This window comes from Rattus norvegicus, chromosome 2 (assembly GCF_036323735.1).
Source record: "Rattus norvegicus strain BN/NHsdMcwi chromosome 2, GRCr8, whole genome shotgun sequence".
NCBI lineage: Eukaryota > Metazoa > Chordata > Mammalia > Rodentia > Muridae > Rattus > Rattus norvegicus.
In genome coordinates, this window is record NC_086020.1 from 15693812 (window position 1) to 15715066 (window position 21255).

At 37.6% G+C, this 21255-nt stretch overlaps 1 protein-coding gene and 1 long non-coding RNA gene across 9 annotated transcripts in view; one reads left to right on the forward strand and one right to left on the reverse strand.

Moving 5' to 3' along the window:
- The window catches only part of LOC102552429 (uncharacterized), a 56042-nt gene extending 41527 nt beyond the window's left edge, over nucleotides 1–14515 (reverse strand). For both annotated transcript variants that reach the window (XR_005500472.2, XR_351251.4), the window contains exons 1-2: nucleotides 14392–14515; nucleotides 13881–14007 (exon numbers count right to left, since the gene is read on the reverse strand). This is a non-coding gene — a long non-coding RNA (uncharacterized LOC102552429). The remainder of the gene's footprint in view (nucleotides 1–13880; nucleotides 14008–14391) is intronic.
- Nucleotides 14516–14920: 405 nt separating this feature from the next.
- Mef2c (myocyte enhancer factor 2C) overlaps nucleotides 14921–21255 on the forward strand; it is a 162908-nt gene continuing 156573 nt past the window's right edge. For all 7 annotated transcript variants that reach the window (XM_017591163.3, XM_063282317.1, XM_039103394.2 and 4 more), the window contains exon 1: nucleotides 14921–15278. The gene's annotated coding sequence lies outside the window, so the exon portion shown is untranslated. The remainder of the gene's footprint in view (nucleotides 15279–21255) is intronic.

Consider the following 21255-nt stretch of genomic DNA (forward strand, 5'->3'; position numbering starts at 1 on the left):
CAGAATACAAGAGATGGAAGAGAGAATCTCAGGAGCAGAAGATTCCATAGAAATCATTGACTCAACTGTCAAAGATAATGTAAAGCGGAAAAAGCTACTGGTCCAAAACATACAGGAAATCCAGGACTCAATGAGAAGATCAAACCTAAGGATAATAGGTATAGAAGAGAGTGAAGACTCCCAGCTCAAAGGACCAGTAAATATCTTCAACAAAATCATAGAAGAAAACTTCCCTAACCTAAAAAAAAGAGATACCCATAGACATACAAGAAGCCTACAGAACTCCAAACAGATTGGACCAGAAAAGAAACACCTCCCGTCACATAATTGTCAAAACACCAAACGCACAAAATAAAGAAAGAATATTAAAAGCAGTAAGGGAAAAAGGTCAAGTAACATATAAAGGGAGACCTATCAGAATCACACCAGACTTCTCGCCAGAAACTATGAAGGCCAGAAGATCCTGGACTGATGTTATACAGACCCTAAGAGAACACAAATGCCAGCCCAGGTTACTGTATCCAGCAAAACTCTCAATTAACATTGATGGAGAAACCAAGATATTCCATGACAAAACCAAATTTACACAATATCTTTCTACAAATCCAGCACTACAAAGGATAATAAATGGTAAAGCCCAACATAAGGAGGCAAGCTATACCCTAGAAGAAGCAAGAAACTAATCGTCTTGGCAACAAAACAAAGAGAATGAAAGCACACAAACATAACATCACATCCAAATATGAATATAACGGGAAGCAATAATCACTATTCCTTAATATCTCTCAATATCAATGGCCTCAACTCCCCAATAAAAAGACATAGATTAACAAACTGGATACGCAACGAGGACCCTGCATTCTGCTGCCTACATGAAACACACCTCAGAGACAAAGACAGACACTACCTCAGAGTGAAAGGCTGGAAAACAACTTTCCAAGCAAATGGTCAGAAGAAGCAAACTGGAGTAGCCATTCTAATATCAAATAAAATCAATTGCCAACTAAAAGTCATCAAAAAAGATAAGGAAGGACACTTCATCTTCATCAAAGGAAAAATCAACCAAGATGAACTCTCAATCCTAAATATCTATGCCCCAAATACAAGGGCACCTACATACGTAAAAGAAACCTTACTAAAGTTCAAAACACACATTGCACCTCACACAATAATAGTGGGAGATTTCAACACCCCACTCTCATCAATGGACAGATCATGGAAACAGAAATTAAACAGTGATGTCGACAGACTAAGAGAAGTCATGAGCCAAATGGACTTAACGGATATTTATAGAACATTCTATCCTAAAGCAAAAGGATATACCTTCTTCTCAGCTCCTCATGGTACTTTCTCCAAAATTGACCATATAATTGGTCAAAAAACGGGCCTCAACAGGTACAGAAAGATAGAAATAATCCCATGCGTGCTATCGGACCACCACGGCCTAAAACTGGTCTTCAATAACAATAAGGGAAGAATGCCCACATATACGTGGAAATTGAACAATGCTCTACTCAATGATAACCTGGTCAAGGAAGAAATAAAGAAAGAAATTAAAAACTTTTTAGAATTTAATGAAAATGAAGATACAACATACTCAAACTTATGGGACACAATGAAAGCTGTGCTAAGAGGAAAACTCATAGCGCTGAGTGCCTGCAGAAAGAAACAGGAAAGAGCATATGTGGGCAGCTTGACAGCACACCTAAAAGCTCTAGAACAAAAAGAAGCAAATACACCCAGGAGGAGTAGAAGGCAGGAAATAATCAAACTCAGAGCTGAAATCAACCAAGTAGAAACAAAAAGGACCATAGAAAGAATCAACAGAACCAAAAGTTGGTTCTTTGAGAAAATCAACAAGATAGATAAACCCTTAGCCAGACTAACGAGAGGACACAGAGAGTGTGTCCAAATTAACAAAATCAGAAATGAAAAGGGAGACATAACTACAGATTCGGAGGAAATTCAAAAAATCATCAGATCTTACTATAAAAACCTATATTCAACAAAATTTGAAAATCTTCAGGAAATGAACAATTTCCTAGACAGATACCAGGTATCGAGGTTAAATCAGGAACAGATAAACCAGTTAAACAACCCCATAACTCCTAAGGAAATAGAAGCAGTCATTAAAGGTCTCCCAACCAAAAAGAGCCCAGGTCCAGACGGGTTTAGTGCAGAATTCTATCAAACCTTCATAGAAGACCTCATACCAATATTATCCAAACTATTCCACAAAATTGAAACAGATGGAGCCCTACCGAATTCCTTCTACGAAGCCACAATTACTCTTATACCTAAACCACACAAAGACACAACAAAGAAAGAGAACTTCAGACCAATTTCCCTTATGAATATCGACGCAAAAATACTCAATAAAATTCTGGCAAACCGAATTCAAGAGCACATCAAAACAATCATCCACCATGATCAAGTAGGCTTCATCCCAGGCATGCAGGGATGGTTTAATATACGGAAAACCATCAACGTGATCCATCATATAAACAAACTGAAAGAACAGAACCACATGATCATTTCATTAGATGCTGAGAAAGCATTTGACAAAATTCAACACCCCTTCATGATAAAAGTCCTGGAAAGAATAGGAATTCAAGGCCCATACCTAAACATAGTAAAAGCCATATACAGCAAACCAGTTGCTAACATTAAACTAAATGGAGAGAAACTTGAAGCAATTCCACTAAAATCAGGTACTAGACAAGGCTGCCCACTCTCTCCCTACTTATTCAATATAGTTCTTGAAGTTCTAGCCAGAGCAATCAGACAAAAGGAGATCAAAGGGATACAGATCGGAAAAGAAGAGGTCAAAATATCACTATTTGCAGATGACATGATAGTATATTTAAGTGATCCCAAAAGTTCCACCAGAGAACTACTAAAGCTGATAAACAACTTCAGCAAAGTGGCTGGGTATAAAATTAACTCAAATAAATCAGTTGCCTTCCTCTATACAAAAGAGAAACAAGCCGAGAAAGAAATTAGGGAAACGACACCCTTCATAATAGACCCAAATAATATAAAGTACCTCGGTGTGACTTTAACCAAGCAAGTAAAAGATCTGTACAATAAGAACTTCAAGACACTGAGGAAAGAAATTGAAGAAGACCTCAGAAGATGGAAAGATCTCCCATGCTCATGGATTGGCAGGATTAATATAGTAAAAATGGCCATTTTACCAAAAGCAATCTACAGATTCAATGCAATGCCCATCAAAATACCAATCCAATTCTTCAAAGAGTTAGACAGAACAATTTGCAAATTCATCTGGAATAACAAAAAACCCAGGATAGCTAAAGCTATCCTCAACAATAAAAGGACTTCAGGGGGAATCACTATCCCTGAACTCAAGCAGTATTACAGAGCAATAGTGATAAACCTGCATGGTATTGGTACAGAGACAGACAGATAGACCAATGGAATAGAATTGAAGACCCAGAAATGAACCCACACACCTATGGTCACTTGATTTTTGACAAAGGAGCCAAAACCATCCAATGGAAAAAAGATAGCATTTTCAGCAAATGGTGCTGGTTCAACTGGAGGGCAACATGTAGAAGAATGCAGATCGATCCATGCTTATCACCCTGTACAAAGCTTAAGTCCAAGTGGATCAAGGACCTCCACATCAAACCAGACACACTCAAACTAATAGAAGAAAAACTAGGGAAGCATCTGGAACACATGGGCACTGGAAAAAATTTCCTGAACAAAACACAAATGGCTCATGCTCTAAGATCAAGAATCGACAAATGGGATCTCATAAAACTGCAAAGCTTCTGTAAGGCAAAGGACACTGTGCTTAGGACAAAACGGCAACCAACAGATTGGGAAAAGATCTTTACCAATCCTACAACAGATAGAGGCCTTATATCCAAAATATACAAAGAACTCAAGAAGTTAGACCGCAGGGAGACAAATAACCCTATTAAAAATGGGGTTCAGAGCTAAACAAAGAATTCACAGCTGAGGAATGCCGAATGGCTGAGAAACACCTAAAGAAATGTTCAACATCTTTAGTCATAAGGGAAATGCAAATCAAAACAACCCTGAGATTTCACCTCACACCAGTGCGATTGGCTAAGATCAAAAACTCAGGTGACAGCAGATGCTGGCGAGGATGTGGAGAAAGAAGAACACTCCTCCATTGTTGGTGGGAGTGCAGACTGGTAAAACCATTCTGGAAATCAGTCTGGAGGTTCCTCAGAAAATTGGACATTGAACTGCCTGAGGATCCAGCTATACCTCTCTTGGGCATATACCCAAAAGATGCCTCAACACATAAAAGAGACACGTGCTCCACTATGTTCATCGCAGCCTTATTTATAATAGCCAGAAGCTGGAAAGAACCCAGATGCCCTTCAACAGAGGAATGGATACAGAAAATGTGGTACATCTACACAATGGAATATTACTCAGCTATCAAAAACAACGAGTTTATGAAATTCGTAGGCAAATGGTTGGAACTGGAAAATATCATCCTGAGTGAGCTAACCCAATCACAGAAAGACATACATGGTATGCACTCATTGATAAGTGGCTATTAGCCCAAATGCTTGAATTACCCTAGATCCCTAGAACAAACGAAACTCAAGACGGATGATCAAAATGTGAATGCTTCACTCCTTCTTTAAATGAGGAAAAAGAATACCCTTGGCAGGGAAGGGAGAGGCAAAGATTAAAACAGAGACTGAAGGAACACCCATTCAGAGCCTGCCCCACATGTGGCCCATACATATACAGCCACCCAATTAGACAAGATGGATGAAGCAAAGAAGTGCAGACCGACAGGAGCCGGATGTAGATCGCTCCTGAGAGACACAGCCAGAATACACCAAATATAGAGGCGAATGCCAGCAGCAAACCACTGAACTGAGAATAGGTCCCCTATTGAAGGAATCAGAGAAAGAACTGGAAGAGCTTGAAGGGGCTCGAGACCCCAAAAGTACAGCAATGCCAAGCAACCAGAGCTTCCAGGGACTAAGCCACTACCTAAAGACTATACATGGACTGACCCTGGACTCTGACCCCATAGGTAGCAATGAATATCCTAGTAAGAGCACCAGTGGAAGGGGAAGCCCTGGGTCCTGCTAAGACTGAACCCCCAGTGAACTAGTCTATGGGGGGAGGGCGGCAATGGGGGGAGGGTTGGGAGGGGAACACCCATAAGGAAGGGGAGGGGGGAGGGGGATGTTTGCCCGGAAACCGGGAAAGGGAATAACACTCGAAATGTATATAAGAGAGACACAGCCAGAATACAGCAAATACAGAGGCGAATGCCAGCAGCAAACCACTGAACTGAGAATAGGTCCCCTATTTAAGGAATCAGAGAAAGAACTGGAAGAGCTTGAAGGGGCTCGAGACCCCAAAAGTACAACAATGCCAAGCAACCAGAGCTTCCAGGGACTAAGCCACTACCTAAAGACTATACATGGACTGACCCTGGACTCTGACCCCATAGGTAGCAATGAATATCCTAGTAAGAGCACCAGTGGAAGGGGAAGCCCTGGGTCCTGCTAAGACTGAACCCCCAGTGAACTAGTCTATGGGGGGAGGGCGGCAATGGTGGGAGGGTTGGGAGGGGAACACCAATAAGGAAGGGGAGGGGGGAGGGGGATGTTTGCCTGGAAACCGGGAAAGGGAATAACACTCGAAATGTATATAAGAAATACTCAAGTTAATAAAAAAAATAAAAAATAAAAAATAAAATATTTTTACTCTTTAAATCAAAAAAAAAAAAAAAAGAAATACTCAAGTTAATAATTAAAAAAAAAAATCCAATAAAAAAATAGGAAAAAAAAAAGAAACAGAAACAAGTCCAGTGTTGGAAGGCCAGCTGGTTAGTTTCAAAAAAAAAAAAAATGGGGTATACATAAGGAAGGGGACGGGGGAGGGGGATGTTTGCCCGGATACCGGGAAAGGGAATAACACTCGAAATGTATATAAGAAATACTGAAGTTAATAAAAAAAATAAATAAAAAATAAAAAAGTCAATAACAAAAAAGAATATCAGTAAAGACAAAGGAAATTAATATGGTTAGGCTGAGAAGAGGTCTTTAGAGGTGATAGCTAAAGTGTACATGGTTTCTTTTTGAGTTCATAAAAATGTTCTACAAACTTATCCTGTCAATATTTGTTCATATTCATGGATATATTAAAACAATTGAACTATAGACTTTAAATGTGTGAATTGTATATTATGTGAATTATACCTCAATAAAGCTGTTTTGAAAGCAACAAAAAAAAAATGGGGTATAAAGCTAAATAAAAAATTCACAACAGATGAATCTCGAATAGCTGAGAAGCACTTTAAAAATGTTTAACATCATTAATTATCAGGGAAATGCAAATCAAATGGACTCTGAGATTCCACCTAACACCAATCAGAATGGCAAAAACTCATGTAACAGAACATGCTAGTGAGGATGTGGAGAAAGAGGAACACTCCTCCATTGTTGGTGGGATTGCAGACTGGTACAACCACTCTGGAAATCATTCTGATGCTTCCTCAGAAAATTGGAAAGAGTTCTACCCAGCTATATCACTCTTGGTCAAAAGATGCCCAGCCATACCACAAGGACACATGCTCTACTATGTTCATAGCAGCCTTATTTATAAGAGCCAGAAGCTGGCAGCAACCCAAATGTCTCTCAACCAAAGAGCAGATACAGAAAATTGTGGTTCATTCACACAATGGAATACTATTCAGCTATTAAAAATGAGGACATCATGAAATTTGAAGGCAAATGAATGGAACTAGAAAATATTATCCTGAGTAATGTAACCAAGACTCTAAAAGACATACATGGTATTTACTCACTGATGAATGGATATAAGCCAAAAAATACAGAATATCAATTATACAACCCACACACTGTAAAACATAAAACAAACAGAAAGACCCAAGTGAGAATGCTTCAATACAACTTTGAAGGGGGAAAGAAATAATCACAGAAGTCAGAGGGATGGAAGGATCTTGGTGAGAGAGGGGAAGATGAGGGGAAAAGGGAAACACAATCAGGTATGGGGGAGAAGAGAGGCACAGAGGGCCAGGAGAATGAATGAAAATATTCAGGAAGGAGGGGAACCCTCTAAATAGTACTCGAGACCAAGAAGGTGAGATACTCTCAGGACTCAATGGGGATGACCTTTTCAAACATGCCCAACAAAGGGGAGAGGGAACTTGAAGAGACCACCTCCAGTAGATGAACAGGGCCTCAAGTAGAGGATAGATTCATTAACCCAAAGTCTACATTTCTCACCCAGTATTGCTCCTGCCTGAAAGAACTGCAGGAACAAGATGGAGAAAAGACTAAAGGAAAGGTGGTTCAATGGCTAGCCCAAATTGTACTCCATCTCATGGAGGAGGGGGGCACCAAGACCTGAAACTATTACTGTTGCTATGGTGTGCTTACAGACAGGAGCTGAGACAGACACAGATAACTACACCCAACCATTAGACTGATGTCGGGGACTCCTATAATTGAATTAGGGGAAGGATTGAAGAAGCTGAAGGGGATAGGAAGGTCATAGGAAGGCCAGCAGTCTCAAATAACCCTGACCCAAGAGAGTTCCCAAAGACTAACTTACCAACCAAGCAGCATGCACAGCTTGGTCCAGAGCTCCATGCACATACATAGTAGAGGACCTAGTGGTCTGACCTCAGTGGGTGAAGATGCGCTTAATCTTAGACTTAAGGCCCTAGGGAAGGGGGAAGCCTCATGTGGTGGGGAGCACCCTCTCGGAGGCAAGAGGAAGAAAGAATGTGATCAGGAACTGTGGGAGGGAGGCCGGGAAAACGTGGGGTGTCAATGGCTGGAATGTAAATAAATACAATATTTTTTTTTAAAAAATGTTGAATCTGCTACCGTGCACTATAATCTCACAGGGATACAATGTTCTGTATGTATTAATGTGGTTTTGTAGAAACCAGCTAAGATCAAGAGTTAGTTAATACTTACGTGTGGGTTCTTAGCAAAGAATGAGTCAATTCCTCCCTGTTCTCTGGCTTTCCTCCCTCACATACATGCCCTTCCTTATGCATCAGTCTTTGTCCTATTTCTTTGTTTAGTTGCCAAGATGCCAGAGGCTTACTGTCCTGATCCATCATCTACCAAAATCATAAACCATAGAAGCACCATTATAAGGTACCTAGTCATAGGTACACAAAACATAGACAAGAGTCAACATAGGTATTCTGTATACTTCTCCTTAACTGTTATCAGGATGCATTGTAACTGCCAATGCAGTTCTACTTGTTACAAAATCACCATTTAACGTTCACTTTGACATAATTTAAAACTACAAAGCAAATGTATATTCTAGTCTCTGTTTCCAAAGTTAGCATCTTGCAAATATTCAAATTGGAACTTAAAACTTGTATAATTCACAAAGCAAACTCAGCCTTCTACAGTCCTATGCACTCCTACTTGTACTGGTGCATGTATGTGTATGCTTGTGTAATCTGATCATGCATAACTCTGAGTAACAGTTGGCCTGAGCAAACCATGGAATTGCATCATTGTTTCAAAGTCCCTACCTGTATCCACTTCTAATTTCATCCCATTTGCTTCCTTCTTCCTCGGCCAGAATGACCAATAGTATGTTCTCCACATATATGTTTATTTCCCAAGCACTGTACTAAAGTAAAACATGTTGGTTAATACTTATTAACCTTAAGAAGTACCGTGAATTTCTAATGTGTTTATTTTAAAGGTTAATAAGTGTTCAGTTCTTATTAATTAATTAATTATTAAGTACCCCTGTGGGTCAGGGGTACTGTGTTTGCCAAGCATTTGTGAGGACCTAGTTTCCTTCCCCAACATTGCAAAGATACAATAGAACTTTAAAAGAAGATGAATTCCAGTTGTGTCCTTTGAGTGTACCCAGATTAAGTGTCACACCAACTGCAAAGGGCCCCCTGTTCTTCAAGTATATTATTTACAGGGGCATTTTCCAAGACAAGTAATTAGAACTTCTTGGACTGTTGATTAATTTCAGGTTCAGAAGGGGGATATTCAAGATACCCATGTAAAATTTTACCCTTTAGAGTATTATAAAAGCCCTTGAAAGCTCTGTTAAAGACACACATGAACAAACTTAGACAGAACCAAACTGTGACAGCTGAGATGTGCAGCACCAATAGATGGAATGCTCACAGTGACACTTTAAGACACTAGTCACCATAAGAGGACACTGAGCACCGTCCATTACATGCAGAACTGATGAATAAAGGGGGCAAAATAAACATTTATACTGACTCCTTTTTCTAAACACTAAACGTCCAAGAAAATCCTTCTTATCTTCCTGGAAGAATTCCTCCTAATAAACTAAACAGAAACAGAAAGAACTGTGTCAATATTCTGCAAACCCTGAGGAATACATGTCCAAGTGCAGTGACCATCAATGTCTGGCATCACAAAGTCAGAAGAAAGGCAGGTTAAATGCATGTATGAAGATGTTATGACTAAAACCCATTGCTATAATTAATATGTACCAATAACACTTAAAAAAGAAATCGCTATTCTTTCTCATCTGTCCCAAAACCGATCAAATGTTCAGAGCTTAAAAGGTAAAGCAGAGGACAAAAGAACTCATTGAATGACTTTGCAGAGTCGTATCAGCAAAGTGTGACGTACTCAATAGTGGCAACAGCAAGGTGTTCTTGGCCTTTCCATAAAGGTAAGTATACATTCGTGGACGAAAGGAGGAGAGACATACCAGCCAGGAATAAGGTCTGGACCTTTTCTGAGCTCTGTTTTAAACAGTGAAAAAGAAAAAAAACTCATGAGCCAAAGATAGATGTGTAAATTATTGTAACATATTTGAAAATAATAAAGACATAACAACTCAGGTGGAACTCCCTTTTTTTTTATATTTCTCTTTTAGTTCACTGGATTTTTTTAATTTACATTTCAAATGTTACTCCTTTTCCTAGTTTCACTTTTTAGGTATAGTTTTTAGAGTTAAAAAGGTGTTAATCATTAAAGGGCTGCCTACCAAATTGTTAACAGATGAAAATATGTTATATCTGAGATCAGCTTCAAAACAATTTATGGTGGATGTAGAATGTTAAACCTAGAATAATGAAACAAAATATGGGCTGATAATTGATGAAGACAGATGACACAGTTAACTCAAGCTCGTTACACAACATCTCTAATTGCTAGTATTCTTGGGATTGCCGTAATAAATTGGAAAACGTTATTCCTGTGTAAATCAATCCATGACAAATCGGGGAGTCCATTAAGAAATCAGAAGCCACTGGTGCACATTTTTCTCTATAAAAACAACTCTTTGAGACATTCTGGAATTAGATAAGAAATGTTACTAGAATTTTGAACACTGATTCTCTTCAAAGAAGCCATAGTTTCTCCACGAGAAATAATGACTACAATAAGAACAGGCCTTTTGGGGGGAAAACAATAAGGCACATGGCTACATTACTGAGGACACTGAAGACCATGCAAAGACACAATTATAAAAACTGCTTCTCTAAATATGGTAGCTGGCAGTCTTTATTTTTTTTTTAAATAAGGCCTAATTTCTGAGAAGTCTACTAGAGAATATGCATGCTATTCAACAGGATCCCTTCAAATATTATTTCTAGAAATCAATTTTCCGTTCTCGACTTTCTTGACAGTTTCTTGGTCTCCCCCTCACTTTCAACTCACACATTTTAACTTTGGGTTTTGACATTAGGATGAAGGAGCTTTGGAAATATTCACAAGTGTTTTGAGGGCTGGGAAGGTGACTTAATGGATAAAACACTTGCCCGGGCAGAAAGGCCTAAAGGTCCTTTGTATTCCTCTATATGGGTTCAAAGTTCAAATCTCCAGAGCCTACATAAACGCCAGGAGGTGTGGCAGCCTCGTGTCATAGCACTCACTACTCTAGAGACAGAGATCAGCTCCTGGCCACTGTGCAGATATGCCTGAACTGACGATCTTTGCGAATGACCCAGCTTCTATAAGTAAAGTGAAAACTAGAAGATTTTGGTTTGGGCCTCCATATACATGTGTACACACTGCACACAAGACAGAAGTCAAAAATGAGGGGAGAAAATGTTTTCAAAACCAAACAGTTCATTAGAAGGTATGGTTCCTACAGAATCTGTTTGTTTTGTGGTGGAAAGGCCTCTTGGCTTCTGTTTGAAAAGTTTCTCTTCTGATCTCATCTATCCCAAAGCACATGACCAAGGCAAACCACATGATTTTTGAAAGGATGACTATTAAGTCTACAATTTTAAAACATGTTTTATGATCGTACAAATAGCAAGCAATCAGACAGTAAGTTGGCAGATCTACATCTATACAAATTTCAGATATGAAACACAAGCTTGCAATTACTTTGCCTATAATTTTAGAATATTAATATTATTAATAAATATTTGTATATCTCATTTTCACAGAATGCCAAAAAGAACACGGAGATTTAAACCTTGGTGCACGCTCTGAGAGCAGTATCAGTTACAGAACTAGTCAGGGGGCACCTTTGGTTACATATTTGGAATTCTATGCAAAGATATATTGCAGAAATTGTAACTGAACTTTCTCTAAATGTTTATCACCACTGTTTGAACTTTCATTAGAGTATCCTTCTGATATAATAGTGTTCATTATGGTCCTTTTAAAATCTACTACCCTAGGCTTATAAAGCAATATTACCATATCTTTCCATCAACAATATTAAAAACATTCATCTCTAGAAAATGTTATAAATATGAAAGAAGTTGCACTTCTGATCTAAATATTTAGTTAATTGGCAAATTGTTGTTATATGACAGACCATGAATAGATTTTAAAAATCTTTACAAATGGGTATTTTAATTTCTGATGAAAAATGACTAATCCTTTGAATTGTAACCACTCACTTAATAACATTTCTTAAAATTCAACTAAATAAATATCAGGGTACATTTTTCCCTTAGTCCTTACTTATTTTCGTCTTGGTTCCTGGTGGTTGGCATGCATTGTACATGATCTGAACCCAGAACTGTACTGTCCAATTTTGTGGCTACTGGTCATGGGGTTTTATAACTGCAGCAAACTAAATTCAAGTTTCATTTTCTTTGTTCCATAGCCACCTGTGGCTGGTGGTTACATGTTACAAAGTGAGGATACAAAGCATTAACACTATCACAGAAGCTTCTATTGATTGGTTGAAGGGGGGCTCACAATAGTGAGACCATTATGGAGGAGCAGGACAGTCCCCAGGTGTGCTCTTTTCCTGAGTCTCCTTGACTGGTAAGATAGGAGTTGAGGAATACATGCATTCTGACACAAGTGCTAAAAGTACATGCCCAGTATGTCTCAGGGCTGGTGACTTGTCTGCCTGGGAATGGATCTTGAACGTTCCTTCCCCTCTAGAAAATGAGCTATGGGATCAGCAAATACTCAGTCGGTTGGTTTTGCTCAGTACCATGATCTTGGCTGATCTTTGTCTGCCTCTCCCTTTACTCAACAGTAGCCCAAGCTCGTTTTACAACAGGACTCTCTCTTTCAGACATCAACCTCAGACCTCAGGCTTTGTCCTTGAAAATTTGTTACTAGCGTAAGTTACCAGCACCTTTTTTATAGGTTCAAGTTCTTAGGTCTCTACAAAACCTTTCTTTTGCTGCCACAATGTCTCTTAATTCAGAAAGCTGAATTTTGTTATGCATAAAAAGATAAACTGCATAAATAGTATGATGATATAATTATAGGATGAACTAAACATGCCTCTCAAAACTAAATGAAAATAGTTTGAAAGTCTCAACCATAAGACTAAACCAAAAGCCTTGATTCAAAAGTAGTATATCTGTATTTAGAGAATTAGATAAGTCGTATCTAAGAAACAACAAAGGATTCTATAATTATAAGTTGTTTTAGGTTTTAAGTATTTTTGTGAACATTATATAAACAAAATGTATAGTATGTCATACTGAAAGTGACTTGATTTTTAAGGCAAACTGCTTGTTTTATTTTTTGGTGATTATTTTAAATTTAAATACATTTTTTTGCAAGGAGAAACCCATATAAGGGAATGTTTAGTAGAACTTTCATGTTCTTTTCAGGTATTTTAGGAATGGCTCTTTCTCCAGAATAACAATGTGCATATTTTTTGGGAATTAAATTTCCCCATTAGATTTCACAGCTCCTAAGAAGTGAATTAGTACAGTATGTTATGTACAAAAGTGTTTGTGAGGAAAGAGAGGAAGGTGAGAAGACTGGGGAGAGAAATGGGAGCAGGGGAAGAACAGCGGAAGAGAGGGAGACAGCGAGGGAAGAAGGGAGTGGAGAGAGGGAGGGAGGGAAAGAGGAAGAGAGGGAGAGGAAGGGAGAGAGAGGGAGGGAGAGAGAGGGAAGGGGGGAAGGGAGGGAGGGAGATAGTACTAACTTCCTGCTATTTCCCCAAATACAAAGTTGGGTCTTGGTAATGGCACTACTTTTCAAGATTCTTTGCTGCAGTTAAAATATAAGCTCATTTCATTTGCTTGCTCACTCTGCAACCAAGACTGAAGCCAACTAAATAGCTACTCACGTTCACCAAGGAAAGACTACCATAAACTTTTCTCATTTTAAAATGTAAGAATGTTTCACTACACTTAGGCAACTGCTCCTGACCAGGCCTTTGAAAGGTGGCTTAAGGAATACTGGTGGGTCACGCAGAAGTTTGAAAGTCAGTTCATTAAGATTTTGAGTAGCTGTTTTGTACCTAAGATTGAGAACTGACGGAGAGGTCGGGACTAAACACACGATTTTTATGAAATATGAGGAAACCTAAGGGTTTTGTTATGACGCACACAACAATCAAAGACCCATTTCTTTTTAGCAAGATCCTAAAATGTCCCACCCGTATAATTATTAAATAAAAACACTTACTTATTCAGTACTCAGCTAGCTTTTAAACTCTGAATAAGAGAAGTACACAGTGAGCGAGGTCCTTACATGGTTTCCCTGGATACTGGATGATGCCATTCAGGTCTATGTTTTATCTGAAAGTGGAGCCCTGCAGGGAAACGAAGCTTGTTGAGTGGCTGCTTAGACATAGTAAGTAAATAGCAACCTTGTTTATTCTACAAAGCACTTTTATTTTGACCCAGTTTCTTTTTCTCATCACACCGAAGCATTGCAAATGGCAATGATATGGTAGAACAGGTACTTTTCTCAACTCCGTTAACTCCACGTAAGAAACCATGATTGTCAAAGTGGAATCTCACAAGGTTTCGTCCTAACATATTCCTCCTTAACATGCTTTCTATTTGGACTGTTAAATTTGTGCCAGATACTTCAGTGAACACTGCCTGACTCTCTTTTTTTCCAACTGAATTTACTTAACTAAAGAAGAAATAAGCCTAAGAATTCACCTGTTGATAAATGTAAATGTCCTTACCTTAACCAGTCATTAAGGAATACCAGCTATAGTCAGGGTCACAAATCAAGGGTCTCCACAGATGTGAGTTTCCATTTTAAATGGTACTGTGGCATTGTGGATTCCCAAGAGTTTAAGTGCCATGACCATCCAGTTTTGACACTGGATCTCTTAGAGCTACAAGCTTTCTAATTCGGGAGCATGATTAATCCCCCTATGTGATAAGTTTTAACCTTCTAATATTTCTTTGGATTGAAAAAAGCAAATGAGCTGGGGCAAAGAATGGGAAATAAGTACAGTGCTTTATACAGTTTAATAACCTGAAATGAAGTAAGTGTGTGCTATGTTTCCATTAAAAAGTTTCCAGCCACAATTAATTGAACAAAAACTTGTCTTGTTCCAAGATTATTCTTGGAAATGTAATTTTAAAGCCTGTGTGAAATGAGGAAACTTAACTTTTTTTATACCATATGAAAGCAATTTCATTTTTTAGGAATGATTTTGGATAGACTTCCGATTGGATATTTTCCATTGGAACTAACAGTGTAGAGGCTCGGGGTGGGGGAGAGCAGTTCTGTGTTCTTTTGCCAGCACTGACAAAGGTCTGGTTGTCAATGATACCTTTACAGCTAAATTTACTCCAGAGTGACATGAGCAGGTGCACCTCGGCCTGCCAGACACTTGTGCAGAGGGATCACGCATCTCACCGCTTGACGATCAAGGGGGCAAAGCCTCGGTCTTCATAGAAAAGGAGAGGAGGCAAGCGCAGCCCAAACTGGGGGGTTTCTCTTCAAAGCCAGCTGGTCTGGCTTTGTTCTACAGGAATTTTTTACCTGTCAGAGTTTGGACAACAAAGCCCTCAGCAGGTGCTGACGGGAACAACTTCCTGGAGAAGCAGAAAGGCACTGGTGAGTTTCAATTGCCAAAAAATATGTACTTTTTTTAATCTCTAAAAGTTGATTTCCCGTTATCTTAGAGGACACACTACTGGGGTACCTCTGTTCACTAAGCTGATGAGAGCGCGGGAATCCGAGCCAACTTGCCCAACAGTGGGGTTGCTAGGTGCACAAAACAGAGCCGACAACATTTGACGGTTTTCTGAGATTATAAAATGAGCATTTCGTAAAAAATTATTTATAGTTTTAATATTGCTTTCTGACTACTGTTTTAAATGTGTGAGAATAACGAGTTCATCACACATATTACATGAGACTACACAATAGCATTTTAGTTTCATTTTAATCTGGTTCTAACCTTCTTTGAATAAAATGTGATTTTTCCAAGGAATTTACAAAATGAAATGGTGATACGGTACATGCTTTAAAAAAAAATCCCATGTGCTATTAAGAGTGCACATTATAAGAAGATGATTAGAATACAATGTTAATTTTATTTAATGTGCATTTAAGACATCTAAGTGAACAGAATAATTAATAATTAAAAGGAACAACATTTTCTCATTATTTTACAAGAGAATTTTTCTAAAGAATAAAATCTTGAGAATAGATGATCAAGGGAGTTATAAAGCATGTTTTTACATCATTTCTTTCCAAAATTAGTGCATTTACATATTTTGGTATTTTTTTTATTTTGTGAATTCAAAAGTTGGGTAAAAATATTTTTTCCGAACAGGATTTTAATTAATGCAAAAGAAGGAAAAATGAGACCACATGTTAGGACATATTTTTAAAAAGTTATTCTATTTCAAGGACTCATTCTTTTAACTATGCTTCACAGCATTTCTCTACAAATTGTTGTATTATAGCAAATTGAAAACATTTATTTAAGCAAAGAAGCAGCTCAAAGCTAGGGACTATACATAGCAAACATATGAAACCATTTTAATAAGTAAATTCCATATTCACAAGCAACATGGGCTAATGAATGTAAAAGACACAACAGCATACATTGATCAAGAATGCTATAAATTATTATGCATTAAAATCAATTTTCTGGGCTGTGGGGGGTAGGATTGGTATTTAAGAAGAGAAAAGCTTCTACAAAAATAAATTACTAAGACGATGAAGCAAATGTTTTACTCTGATGGCGCCATAAATAATTTCCAATCTACATGTTTAATACATATTTGTAAAGTGGAAAAAATATGAAATCTGACTTTTGTTAATGATCATCTTATCTAAAATATTTTTTAGCTAGGTATGTTTTGAGCATGATATAAACCTAAGGATATTTTCTTATACAGACCTAATTTCCCTTTGAAAATATGAAAAAACATTTTTAAATGACGAAAAATGGTCTCTTGAGCCTTAAATCTAACACTCAAAATAGTAATCTCATCTACAAGCCTTTCTGAGATACATACTTTTAAAACACTGAAACTCCAATTTACTTTTTATTATAAAGGGTGGCAAGTATAATGTTCTTCAGATCATCAAAAATATTTACTTAAGTACATAGTGGTTTCTACCACTCTTTTCATGGATGCTTTCTCAGACTTACTGTTGATTCTGAGACAGAAATCACCAGATCTACCAAATGTTTTAAACCATTCATCAGACTCTTACAGAATGAGACATGTGAAGCAAGATTTTTTTTTCTGGTTTGTTAAAGCCTACGTTCTTAAAGGACCAGCACACTTGCCTTTGAAGACAAACGCTGTTTATTATAAATCATAAGCACTTGGGTCTATTTTGGAATTACGCCTACTAAGTTTTCATGTGTATTCGTGTTGGCTAAATGTATTGCCCTCTCATTAATAAACACTGAAGCGGCAAATAAGTGATGTGAAAGCTTCTGCCAACTGTTGGCTATAGATGTCCATTTCTTACGGGAAGTGGACCTCTTTTAAAATGTTAGAAACAGTCCAGCTATACAGAATATCTAAAACGTTATCATTTTCATTGTGCCAGGAGTTCAGACATAGTCTGAAAATTGCACACTTTCTTTGAATTATCAGAAGCCTTAATTCACTGTTACCACGCAATGACATGTTTGTCCTTCCTAATAAATCTTCAACCCTAGGTCACAAAATACCCACTCCGAATCTTTCAACGTATACAAACTGGTTTCTTTAATAAGTCTTAGTGAGCAATCTCAGCTTAAAATGACACTGACTCATACCTGCCCTACACATTTAAAAGATTACTTTTGAAATACATCTTCACAACATAAAGATAATTATTTCAGCGGTGGAAAATTAATCATTTTCCTGCTTCAGAGAGCCACTCAAAAGATTTGTTTATTCCTTTTCTGTGTTCATAAGAAAGCTGTTGATTCTTCTAGTAATTAACAATAATTAATGAACTGCATGGAAACTAATCCCCTATTCACTCTAAAGAAACAGAGTTTCAGTGTAAAATAGTAAATATTTAAAGAAACAAAAATACTTTGGCAGCTTTACATGGACCTCCTCATTGACCAGACACCTGACTGACAACTGTCATCTGTCCTCGGGCCAGATGTAACTTAATAAAGATAAAAATTGCATATTACTCATCCCTGTTGATAATACCTGGTGCCAGTAAGTTCTCAAATCAGAATACCAAGACTATGGACAAGATAAATAAAAGGGGAGCAGTGGCTTCTGCCTAGCCTCCCTCCTCCACCCTGGACTTATTACTCCTTAAGTGTCTAATTCTTTTTCGCATCTACACACATTTCATAAGTTGAGAGAGTTAATTTCCTTAAAGGAACTGTCAGAGATGTACACACACTGATTAAAACGCTAAGCACCCAGGTAATGACGTCCATCAAAGACAGGTAGCTATCTGTGAATCAGATTAATTTTGAGTTTATGAAATCCTTAAAAGCCACATGAGTGGGGGGAGGCTCTGAAGCTCCAACTTCTCATTTTAAAGATTTTCCAAAAAAGAATAAAAGTGAAGCTAACTCAAAGTTTCTGCTGGGAGGAGGGAGGCCCAGATTTGGGCTTTCTCAGGTCCCTATTCGGTTTGCTTTGACTTCAAAAACTATGGGCAGTCAAACTGACAAACAAAAAGGATCACGTGGGAAAGTGGCATGAGTAGAATGGCTTGTGCCTAAGCAATACCTATGGAATATATACGTCTGCTTACCAGAGCATACTAGACGATGCAAGAACACTACGAGTAATTGAAATGTGCCCACTTTCAACTGTTTCGTAACTTCTGTATCATTTAAATGGATTTATAAAGTGAAAATACAAATGTGTTTGAAATAAAAGAATTTTTTTAAATCACAGTCATACGCTTCGAAAAATAAATGTAGACATCAAAACATAGCCTTAGCTTTCTGAAAGACTGGGGAACAATTAAAAGCACTAAATATACCAGAACATAAGCATATATATATATATATATATATATATATATACATATATATATACATATATATATACGTGTGTGTGTGTGTGTGTATGTGTAATGCAGAATATGCTATAAGGCTGATTAAACCATTAACTAATTTGATATGTGTGTGTGCTAATAAACAAACCAAGGTGTAGCCCAAAGGCTTCATTTGTGTGTCCTAGCAAGCTCAGAACTCATAGTATTAAGTGGCACTTTATTAATATAAGTGTTTGACATCAAGTCAAATGCTTTGATTATATCATTACTATTGACATACTAGTTGGTGGTGCTGTATTAAAAAACTGGTTCAATCAAGATTGAGACTATCAATATTCAAATAAATGCTCATTTTCTACCCTCTAGAAAAGAAATTGTTCAGATTAAACTACATCTTTATGATTTTCAAGGAATATATCTTATCCTTGAACTTTAGAGCAGATCTTGCAGGTAAGAAGTGAAACTTTAATACATAGACAAATTGCCAATAAAAAGGGAGAAACTTAAAAAATATTGATATGAGATCTCGATAAAAATGGTGGCTATTCTCTGCGAAAGATTGTTTTAAAGTAATCAATACTTGTATGACTAATATTGCCATTTAACAACTAAATTTCATCCCTAAACTTATAAATGTCATTTGTTTATTGTCTTACATTTAGTCCAAAGCAACATCAGACATTGAGTAGCAGATTATTTGACAATATGCAGTAGTAGCGTACAAATCAATTACAAAGCAAATTAATCATCAGAGAAGTAAATAATATCTATTTCCAACTTTGCTAGCAAATAGGGGTATCAAAAAACACACAAAATTACAAGAAAGACAAGGAAATCGAGTCATTCTCTTGCTTCTCAAAGAGTTTTAAGGAAAGCGAGTCATCCCTTGTCTGCTTCTAAAGGACAAGTATTTCTCTCTAGAGCTGATGAATATGGTTCAAAGAACACCCTGGCAGGAGTGCAAGGACCTGAGGCCTAGCCTCTGTTTCTGCTATGTACTGTTGTGACTAAAAATCAATCACTTAATCTCTGTGACATAGCTAAAGGGATTGGAGTTAGTAATATACAAACCCCAAGGAAAGAGATTTCAGCTAACTAAGAGAGTATTCTCTCTGCTTCATGGGAGGTGTCCCAGAAGGACTCTGGACCATTGCTGCACTTCTTTCTGCAATAGCCTGTCCCGCCTTCTCCGTTTCTGGGAGTACTCCAAATAAGGAAAATCTCAGGCCAGTGTAGAGCTAGGGAATTAAATGGTGAAACAAAATCATTCTGCAGAGCATTACTAAGCACATCGGAGAGTACCTTGGTTTCATTACAGGAAAGGTCATACCTCAACATTACACTATTACGTGTAACTCTGAAGTTCAGTATGTATTTCCATAGCTGAACTGGATGAAAATTCAGTGAATATTTAATATTTTCAGTTTTGTGAAATGGAAGGAGCAATTTAAGTTTAAAATAGTTATAACACATAATTGTCATAAGCCAACATGGTAATGCTTGCTTTGTCAGACAAAATCAAACAGACAGACAGACAGACATTTTGTCAAAGAAGTCCCATTCTGAAACATTAAAGCTATCTGAGCTAACAGCAGCTGTTAGGTATGAAGGGGCTCTGGAGAGACAGCAGTTACACATGGAGCAAGTATGAAGGCTTCATCGACCTATTCCAAGAGATGGTTAAGTTGTCTTTTCTGATTTCTGGATAGGCAAAAACAATTACCAAATTCCTAAGAACATCTGAAAGTCTCCTTCCTGACAGCTCCCTCTACTCAACTCACTTTGACAAGTGCTGGTCGTACCTGCAGGGAGTCCAGGCTCATGAGAAACTGGCAGTCACCAAAGAAAGCACATCTTTGTTTCATCACTAATGTTAAATGTCCGCCTGTTCAATGCCCACTTTACAGGTTTAAATTAAAAAAGAATGAACCCCAAATTAAATAATTAGGTCCCCAGATGGTACCAAGAGGTCATCCCTGAGACACAAGTCACATCTTATAGACCGAGGCAGGTTATGTTTAGAAAGGCAGTGGTGTGTGTGTGTGTGTGTGTGTGTGTGTGTGTGTGTGTGTGTACATGTGTGTAGTCATGCAACAATAATTAAAGAAAAAGAAGCCATGAAATACAGAGAGAGCAAGAGAGTCCATAGAAGAGTTGAAGGGGAAAAAAGGAAGAGAAAAAAGGAAGTAATTTTATTTCAGAAAATAAAAATAATACATATAAAAGTCAGAACATAAGGCCCCCATGTTACTTAATCAGCTTTTTAATGAACACTCTTCAATGAGAATGTTATGTGTAGTGTCTTTTTGTTTGTGCACAGCCTGAACAAAAGTGGATCTTGGAACAATTCTTTTTATCTTGAACCATCATCCTTTCTATGTTAAAAGGAGATCATACACTTGTTGGGATTTCTTGAAAGAAAAAAAAAAGTAACAGAGAGAAGGAAGGGTTCTAGCATTTGAAGGACTTCACAGATCTTATATTACTCTTACCAGAAAGCAAAAGCATACAATAAAATGTAAGTGAATATCTACTGAGTCTTTTCCCTCCCTTCCTCTAGCCCTTCCTTTCTTCCATTTTTCCTGTCTTGTTGAGAAAGGAT